Consider the following 10,629-nt stretch of genomic DNA (forward strand, 5'->3'; position numbering starts at 1 on the left):
TGATCACATTTGTTTTCGCATTGAAATGTTTTACATAGTTCCAATGTATGGTTTAATTAATTAGATGCTCTGGAGAGCTATATGTTGTTAGATGAGAACTATGTATGCACTTTGGTTTTAATGTGATGATGAACTTTTATTAATTTGAACACTTAATTATATATAATGCACGCAGATGAACCGGCAATGGATGTACGGTGACAGACACACCTGCGAGTACGTTAAGGGCATGCATGAGTTTCTCGATGTGGCTGAGGCAAACAAGCAGAATGGTTTTATGTGTTGTCCATGCACTGAATGTGGGAATACGATGTCTTACTCTAACCGGAAAATCCTTCACTCCCACCTGCTTTACAAGGGTTTCATGCCACACTATAATGTTTGGATGAGGCACGGAGAAATAGGGGTTATGATGGAAGACGGCGAAGAAGAACAGTACGATGACAACTATGTGCCCCCTGAATACGGTGATGCTGCAACGGGGGAGCTGGTGAAGATCAAGAGGAACCAGACGATGTGCCCAATGATGCTGCAACGGGTGAAGCTGCTGAAGATCAAGAGGAACCAGACGATGTGCCCGATGATGATGATCTCCGCCGGGTCATTGTCGATGCAAGGACACAATGCGAAAGTCAAAAGGAGAAACTGAAGTTCGATCGCATGTTAGAGGATCACAAAAAAGGGTTGTACCCCAATTGCGAAGATGGCAACACAAAGCTCGGTACCGTACTGGAATTGCTGCAGTGGAAGGCAGAGAATGCTTTGGCTGACAAAGGATTTGAGAAGCTACTGAAAATATTGAAGAAGAAGCTTCCAAAGGATAACGAATTGCCCGACATTACATACGCATCAAAGAAGGTCGTATGCCCTCTAGGATTGGAGGTGGAGAACATACATGCATGCCCTAATGACTGCATCCTCTACCGTGGTGCATACAAGGATCTGAACGCATGCCCGGTATGCGATGCATTGCGGTATAAGATCAGACGAGATGACCCTGGTGATGTTGACGGCGAGCCCCCCAGGAAGAGGGTTCCTGCGAAGGTGATGTGGTATGCTCCTATAATACCACGGTTGAAACGTCTGTTCAGAAATGAAGAGCATGCCAAGTTGATGCGATGGCACAGTGAGAACCGAAACAAAGATAGGAAGTTGAGAGCACCCGCTGACGGGTCGTAGTGGAGAAAATTGAGAGAAAGTACTGGGATGAGTTTGCAAAGGACCCAAGGAATGTATGGTTTGCTTTAAGCGCAGATGGCATTAATCCTTTCGTGGAGCAGAGCAGCAATCACAGCACCTGGCCCGTGACTCTATGTATGTATAACCTTCCTCCTTGGATGTGCATGAAGCGGAAGTCCATTATGATGCCAGTTCTCATCCAAGGCCCTAAGCAACCCGGCAACGACATTGATGTGTACCTAAGGCCATTAGTTGAAGAACTTTTACAGCTGTGGAATGGAAACGGTGTACGTACGTGGGATGAGGACAGACTGGAGGAATTTAACCTAAAGGCGTTGCTGTTCGTGACCATCAGCGATTGGCCCGCTCTCAGTAACCTTTCAGGACAGACAAACAAATGATACCACGCATGCACGCACTGTTTAGATGACACTGAAAGTATATACCTGGACAAATGCAGGAAGAATGTGTACCTGGGCCATCGTCGATTTCTTCCGACCAACCATCAATGTCGAAAGAAAGGCAATCATTTCAAAGGCGAGGCAGATCACCGGAAGAAGCCCGCCATGCGTACCGGTGATCACGTACTTGCTATGGTCAATGATTTACACGTAATCTTTGGAAAGGGTCTCGGTGGACTAGCTGTTCCGAATGATGCCGAGGTACACGCACCCATGTGGAAGAAGAAATCTATATTTTGGGACCTACCCTACTGGAAAGACCTAGAGGTCCGCTCTTCAATCGACGTGATGCACGTGACGAAGAACCTTTGCGTGAACCCGCTAGGCTTCTTGGGCGTGTATGGAAAGACAAAAGATACACCTGAGGCACGGGAGGACCTGCAACGTTTGTACGAAAAAGACGGCATGCCTCCGAAGCAGTATAAAGGTCCTGCCAGCTACCCTCTTACGAAAGAAGAGAAAGAAATCTTCTTTGAGTGCCTGCTCAGTATGAAGGTCACGACTGGCTTCTCGTCGAATATAAAGGGAATAATAAATATGCCAGAGAAAAAGTTTTAGAACCTAAAGTCTCCTGACTGCCACGTGATTATGACGCAACTGCTTCCGGTTGCATTGAGACGGCATAAACTAGTGATTCACATACATTTTAAAACTATAAGTATTTAGTACAAATAAAAAATTAAAAGCAAAAATTAAAACAAAAGAAGAAAAGAAAAAAAAATTCAAATTTTAAAACTAATGGCACTAACAGAAAGTTTATAATTTTTGTGACCTAAAAGAAAAAAGAAATCACTAAAAAAACTATAAGTATTTAGTACAAATAAAAAAAAATAAAAAGCAAAAAAGAAAACAAAAGAAGAAAACAAAAAAATTCAAATTTTAAAACTAATGGCGCTAACAGAAAGTTTATAATTTTTGTGACCTAAAAGCAAAAAGAAATCACTAAAAAAGTATAAGTATTTAGTAAAAATAAAAAAAGAAAAAGCAAAAAAGAAAACAAAAGAAGAAAACAAAAAAAACCAAAATTTAAAACTAATGGCACTAACAGAAAGTTTATAATTTTTGTGACCTAAAAGCAAAAAGAAATCACTAAAAAACTATAAGTATTTAGTACAAATAAAAAAATAAAAAGAAAAAAAGAAAACAAAAAAATGCCACCTACTAGGCCTCCACGGCCTGAATACGACTAGAAACCCTTCCATGGGCCAGGATTCAGGCCCGCAGAAGGCCCAGCAGGCCCAACAGGCATAGCGGTGCACAGATTAGGCCCGTAAGCCTGCAGTTGAGAGGAGCTCGAGTGGTGGGCGTAGCAGCGCTTATAAACCACTGCGAGCCCCTCTCAACTAGCGAGGTGGGACTAAACTTATGACCGCACAGCGCCAGCACAGGACATTTGGTCCCGGTTGGTAGCACCAACCGGGACCATAGGGGGGCATTGGTCCCGGTTGGTGGCACGAACCGGGACGAATGCCCACCTATGGTCCCGGTTCGAGCCACCAACCGGGACCAAAGGCCTCTGTTTCCCGCCCTTTGGGCTGCTGAAAAGAGACCTTTGGTCCCGGTTAGTGGCACAAACCGGGACCATAGGTAGGCATTCGTCCCAGTTCATGCCACGAACCGGGGCCATAACTGCCTGTATATATACCCACCACTTAGCAGTTTCAGATTTCATCGCCATTTGCCCCTTGATGACGCCGAGCTCATCGACGCCGCCAGGCTGCCCGTGCTCGCCGTCGCTGCCCCGAGGTCGCTGTCGCCGTCACCGCCCGCTCCTCGTCGCCGCCGCCGCCCGATCCTCGAGCCCGCGCCGCCCCCGAGCCCTTGCCGCCCTCGAGCCCGTGCCGCCCCGGAGCTCGCCGTCGTCCCCGAGCCCTCCTCCCCGAGCTCACGCCGCCCCCCGAGCTCGCCGTCGTCCCCAAGCCCACGCCGCCCCGAGCACATGCTGCCCCCGATCTCGCCGTCGTCCCTAAGCCCTCCTCCCCGAGCCCGTGCCGCCCCGACGCCATCCGCCGCCCTCGCCGCCGCCCTCGCCGACGCCCTCGCCGCCCCCACCGTCGCCCTCGCCGGTCAACCTCGCTGTGAGCCGTCGCGCGCCACCCCGGTTTATCATTTTTTTCATTTTTTTGTTCGTATATATAATGTATATATGTATGTGGCTATATGTATGTATAGATGTTCATGTATGTGTATTATTTTTTTGTTTAGAGCATTTTTTGTTCATATATGTATTTTTTTGTTTATGTGTATTATTTTTTTTGTTCATAGCATTTTTTTGTTCATATTTTTTCATAGCATTATTTCCATGTATATATGTATGTGGCTATGTATGTATAGATGGATAGCATTTTTTTCCATGTATGTATGTCATTGTCGATATACCCCCTCCCCGTTAACTTCGACAGGAGGGGGGTCGATATAACCCTCCCCGATAACTTCGACATGAGGGGGGGGGGGGTTGATATACCCCCTCCCTGATAACTTCGACATGAGGGGGGGTCGAGAACTAGTTTAGGGGGGTCGAGGGTTGAGAACTAGTTTAGGGGTCAAGGGTCGAGAACGTCGGACATTCATGAGAGAGGTGAGGAAGAAGGGGAATTAGAGGGAGAAGAAGAGGAGAGGAAGAAGAGGAAGTCTTCTCCTCTATTCTTTCTTCTCTTCTTTTTTCTTCTTCTTCCTATATGTATTAGTTTTTTTATTTAGGTTGTTAATTAGTAGATATTAATTTTGTTCATATATGTATGGATGCATGTGATATGTATGTATGTATGTATCGGGTATGTCGTTGTCGATATACCCCCTACCCGATAACTTCGACATGAGGGGGTCGAGAGGGGGTCTAGGGTCGCAGAGGGGTCGAGGGTCGTCGAACATGAGAGGAAGAAGAGGATAAAAAAAGAAGAGGAAGAAGAAAAAAGAGAGGAGAAGAAAGAATAGAGGAGTTTTTCTCCTCTATTCTTTCTTCTCCTCTTTTTTTCTTCTTCTACCTCTTTTTTTATTGGGAACGAGGGTCGTCGAGGGTCGCCGAGCGGTAGAGGAAACCCTAAATAGCAAGTATCGTCGGTGTGAGATACATGTGGCCGTCGGTGTCGGACAGTACATCCACATCCCACAAGTGACGCGGGCTGCGACGCCCACGTCACTTGTGGGACGTGGATGTAATGTCCGACACCGACGGCCACATGTATCTCACACCCACGTACTTGTGTAGGGGAACGTAGCAGAATTTTAAAATTTTCTACGCATCACCAAGATCAATCTATGGAGTCATCTAGCAACGAGGGAGAGAGGAGTGCATCTACATACCCTTGTAGATCACGAGCGGAAGCGTTCAAGAGAACGGGGTTGATGGAGTCGTACTCGTCGTGATCCAAATCACCGAAGATCCAAGCGCCGAACGGACGGCACCTCTGCGTTCAACACACGTACGGAGCGAGGATGTCTCCCACACCTTGATCCAGCAAGGAGGAGGGAGAGGTTGAGGAAGAGGGCTCCAACAGCAGCACAACGGCATGGTGGTGGTGAAGCTGCAGTACTCCGGCAGGGCTTCGCCAAGCTCTAACGGAGGAGAGGTGCTGGAGAGGGGAGGGGCTGTGCCTTGGATGTTCTATGAAGCCCTCCCCTCACCCCTCTATTTATAGGGGAAGGGGGAAGGGGGCCGGCCCCCTCTAGATGAGATCTAGAGGGGGGGCGGCGGCCAAGGGGAGGGGGGCTTGCCCCCCAAGCAAGGGGGCGCCCCCCTCAGGGTTTCCCCCAACCCTAGGCGCATGGGCCCTAGGGGGGTGTGGCGCCCCAGCCCACTCGGGCTGGTTCCCTTCTCCATACAGCCCATAAGGCCCTCCGGAAGAGGTGGCCCCTCCCGGTGGACCCCCGGAACCCCTCCGGTGGCCCCGATACAATACCGATATGCCCCAAACCTTTCCGGCAACCGTGTGACAACTTCCCATATATAAATCTTTATCTCCGGACCATTCTGGAACTCCTCATGACATTCGGGATCTCATCCGGGACTCCGAACAACATTTGGTAATCACATACAATTCATCCTAACAACCCTAGCGTCACCGAACAACATTTGACCATGACGACTCTCCGGTCAATAACCAACAGTGGGATCTGGATACCCATGTTGGCTCCCACATGCTCCACGATGATCTCATCGGATGAACCACGATGTTGAGGATTCAATCAATCCGTATACAATTCCCTTTGTCAATCGGTACATTACTTGCCCGAGACTCGATCGTCGGTATCCCAATACCTTGTTCAGTCTCGTTACGGGCAAGTCACTTTACTCGTACCATAATGCATGATCCTGTAATCAACCACTTGATCACATTGAGCTCATTATGATGATGCATTACCGAGTGGGCCCAGAGATACCTCTTCGTCATACGGAGTGACAAATCCCAGTCTCGATTCGTGCCAACCCAACAGACACTTTCGGAGATACCTGTAATGTACCTTTATAGTCACCCAGTTACGTTGTGACGTTTGGCACACCCAAGGAACTCCTACGGTGTCCGGGAGTTGCACAATCTCATGGTCTAAGAAAATGATACTTGACATTCAGAAAAGCTAAAGCAAACGAACTACACGATCTTTGAGCTAAGCTTAGGATTGGGTCTTGTCCATCACATCATTCTCCTAATAATGTGATCCCGTTATCAATGACATCCAATTTCCATAGTCAGGAAACCATGACTATCTTTTGATCAACGAGCTAGTCAACTAGAGGCTCACTAGGGACGTGTTGTGGTCTATGTATTCACACATGTATTACGATTTCCGGATAACACAATTATAGCATGAACAATAGACAATTATCATGAACAAAGAAATATAATAATAACCATTTTATTATTACCTCTAGGGCGTATTTGCAACAGTCTCCCACTTGCAGTAGACTCAATATTCTAGTTACATTGTGATGAATCGAACACCCATCCAGTTCTGGTGTTGATCATGTTTTGCTCTAGGGAGAAGTTTAGTTAACGGATCTGCTACATTCAGGTCCGTATGTACTTTACAAATCTCTATGTCTCCATTTTGAACACTTTCACGAATGGAGTTGAAGCGATGCTTGATATGCCTGGTCTTCCTGTGAAAGCTGGGCTCCTTGGCAAGGGCAATAGCTCCAGTGTTGTCACAGAAGAGAGTCATCGGGCCTGACGCATTGGGTATGACTCCTAGGTCGGTAATGAACTCCTTCACCCAGACTGCTTCTTGTGCTGCCTCCGAGGCTGCCATGTACTCCGCTTCACATGTAGATCCCGCCACAACGCTTTGCTTGCAACTGCACCAGCTTACTGCCCCACCATTCAAAATATACACGTATCCGGTTTGTGACTTAGAGTCATCCAGATCTATGTCGAAGCTAGCATCGACATAACCCTTTACGACGAGCTCTTCGTCACCTCCATAAACGAGAAACATTTCCTTAGTCCTTTTCAGGTACTTCAGGATATTCTTGCCCGCTGTCCAGTGTTCCATGCCGGGATTACTTTGGTACCTTCCTACCAAACTTACGGCAAGGTTTACATCAGGTCTGGTACACAACATAGCATACATGATAGATCCTATGGCCGAGGCATAGGGGACGACACTCATCTTTTCTCTTTCTTCTGCCGTGGTCGGGCATTGAGCCGTGCTCAATCTCGTACCTTGCAATACAGGCAAGAACCCCTTCTTTGACTGATCCATTTTGAACTTCTTCAATATCTTGTCAAGGTACGTACTCTGTGAAAGACCAATGAGGCGTCTCGATCTATCTCTATAGATCTTGATGCCTAATATATAAGCAGCTTTTCCAAGGTCCTTCATTGAAAAACACTTGTTCAAGTAGGCCTTTATGCTTTCCAAGAATTCTATATCATTTCCCATCAACAGTATGTCATCCACATACAATATGAGAAATGCTACAGAGCTCCCACTCACTTTCTTGTAAATGCAGGCTTGTCCATAAGTCGGCGTAAACCCAAACGCTTTGATCATCTCATCAAAACGAATGTTCCAACTCCGAGATGCTTGCACCAGCCCATAAATCGAGCGTTGGAGCTTGCACACCTTGTCAGCATTCTTAGGATCGACAAAACCTTCCGGCTGCATCATATACAATTCTTCCTTAAGGAAACCATTAAGGAATGCCGTTTTGATGTCCATTTGCCATATCTCATAATCATAGAATGCGGCAATTGCTAACATGATTCGGACGGACTTCAGCTTCGCTACGGGTGAGAAAGTCTCATCGTAGTCAACCCCTTGAACTTGTCGATAACCCTTAGCGACAAGCCGAGCTTTATAGATGGTCACGTTACCATCCGCGTCTGTCGTCTTCTTAAAGATCCATTTATTTTCTATGGCTCGCCGTTCAATGGGCAAGTCAATCAAAGTCCATACTTTGTTTTCATACATAGATCCTATCTCGGATTTCATGGCTTCCAGCCATTTGTCGGAATCCGGGCCCGCCATCGCTTCTTCATAGTTCGAAGGTTCACCGTTGTCTAACAACATGATTTCCAAGACAGGGTTACCGTACCACTCTAGTCCAGAACGTGTCCTTGTGGACCTATGAAGTTCAGTAGCAACTTGATCTGAAGTTTCATGATCCTCATCATCAACTTCTTCTCTAGTCGGTGCAGGCACCTCAGGAACATTTTCTTGAGCTGCGCCACTTACCGGTTCAAGAGGTAATACTTCATCAAGTTCTACCCTCCTCCCACTTATTTCTTTCGAGAGAAACTCTTTCTCTAGAAAGGACCCATTGTTGGCAACAAAGATCTTGCCTTCGGATCTGAGGTAGAAGGTATACCCAACAGTTTCTTTAGGGTATCCTATGAAGACGCATTTTTCCGACTTGGGTTCGAGCTTTTTAGGTTAAAGTTTCTTGACATAAGCATCGCATCCCCAAACTTTTAGAAACGACAGCTTAGGTTTCTTCCCAAACCATAATTTATACGGTGTCGTCTCAACGGATTTTGACGGAGCCCTATTTAAGGTGAATGCGGCAGTATCTAAAGCATAGCCCCAAAATGACAGCGGTAAATCGGTAAGAGACATCATAGATCGCACCATATCCAATAGAGTGCGATGTCGATGTTCGGACACACCATTACGTTGAGGTGTTCCAGGCGGCTTGAGTTGTGAAACTATTCCACATTTTCTTAAGTGTGTGCCAAATTCGTGACTCAAGTATTCTCCCCCACGATCTGATCGCAAGAACTTGATTTTCCTGTCACGTTGATTCTCAACCTCACTCTGAAACTCCTTGAACTTTTCAAAGGTCTCAGACTTGTGTTTCATTAAGTAGACATACCCATATCAACTCAAGTCATCAGTGAGGGTGAGAACATAATGATAGACACCGCGAGCCTCAACACTCATTGGACCGCACACATCAGTATGTATGATTTCCAATAAGTTGGTTGCTCGCTCCATTGTTCCTGAGAACAGAGTCTTGGTCATTTTACCCATGAGGCATGGTTCGCACGTGTCAAATGATTCGTAATCAAGAGACTCTAAAAGTCCATCTGCATGGAGCTTCTTCATGCGTTTGACACCTATGTGACCAAGGCGGCAGTGCCACAAGTATGTGGGACTATCATTATCAACCTTACATCTTTTGGTATTCACACTATGAATATGTGTAGCATTACGCTCGAGATTCATTAAGAATAAACCATTCAACATCGGAGCATGAACATAAAACATATCTCTCATATAAATAGAACAACCATTATTCTCGGTTTTAAATGAGTAGCCATCTTGAATTAAACGAGATCCTGATACAATGTTCATGCTCAAAGCTGGCACTAAATGACAATTATTGAGGTTTAAAACTAATCCTGTGGGTAAATGTAGAGGTAGCGTGCCGACAGCGATCACATCGACCTTGGAACCATTCCCGACTCGCATCGTCACCTCGTCCTTCGCCAGTCTCCGCTTATTCTGCAGCTCCTGCTTTGAGTTACAAATGTAAGCAACGGCACCGGTATCAAATACCCAGGAGCTACTACGAGTACTGGTAAGGTACACATCAATTACATGTATATCACATATACCTTTAGTGTTTCCAGCCTTCTTGTCTGCTAAGTATTTGGGGCAGTTCCGCTTCGAGTGACCACTTCCCTTGCAATAAAAACACTCAGTCTCGGGCTTGGGTCCATTCTTTGGCTTCTTCCCGGCAGCTTGCTTACCGGGCGCGGCAACTCCCTGGCCGTTGTCAGGACCCCGATTCCAAGTCACATCGGTCTAGCTGGTAACACCTCATATCACTTTGCGGCCTCACGCACGGTATTCCCACGGGTGTCGCCTTACCATGCCCCGGGACCGTTTGCGCCTTTTGGCTCACGTATATGATAGTGTCGCTAGCATCCATATGACAGAGAACCCGGGCCGACATGGCTAGTCGTGAACCCAAAGCGGCACTAACCCATGGGGACAGGTATACATGAATCAACTTCGAGCATGTCGGTCAGCAGCGTGTGAATCCGGGCTGTAGCACTGGGCTAACAGGACTCCGGATGTCACCGCGTGACATTTCCGCGAAGGGACAGACACAGGAACAAAGTGAAACACATGCCGGCCAGTCAAGTGTCCTGAGCAGTAGTGTTGGGCTAGCAGGACTCCGGTGAACCGGGCTGTAGCTGACTACTATGGCTCATGGAAACACAAGACTACATTTCCCCATAAGAGAGGCTACCAAGGATAAACCACTAGGTTGTCGGATCCCACACATACCAAGCATTTCAATCATACACACAATATGCTCGATATGTGCAAATACACCATGGCATCACAACATAACTCTACGACTTAAAGTATTTATTCATTAGGCTCCGAGGAGCGAGATATTGCAAACATGAGTCTCATGACCCAACATATAGAGTATACAAGCAACAAACACATGCGGAAGCTTAACTTGTCTGAGTATAGACAACTACAAATGAAGAAGGCTCAGAAACCTGACTATCTACAAGACCCTCCCAAGGTT

This window comes from Triticum urartu, chromosome 3A (genome assembly GCF_056163025.1).
Source record: "Triticum urartu cultivar PI428250 chromosome 3A, HENAU_Tu73, whole genome shotgun sequence".
NCBI classification, from domain to species: domain Eukaryota; kingdom Viridiplantae; phylum Streptophyta; class Magnoliopsida; order Poales; family Poaceae; genus Triticum; species Triticum urartu.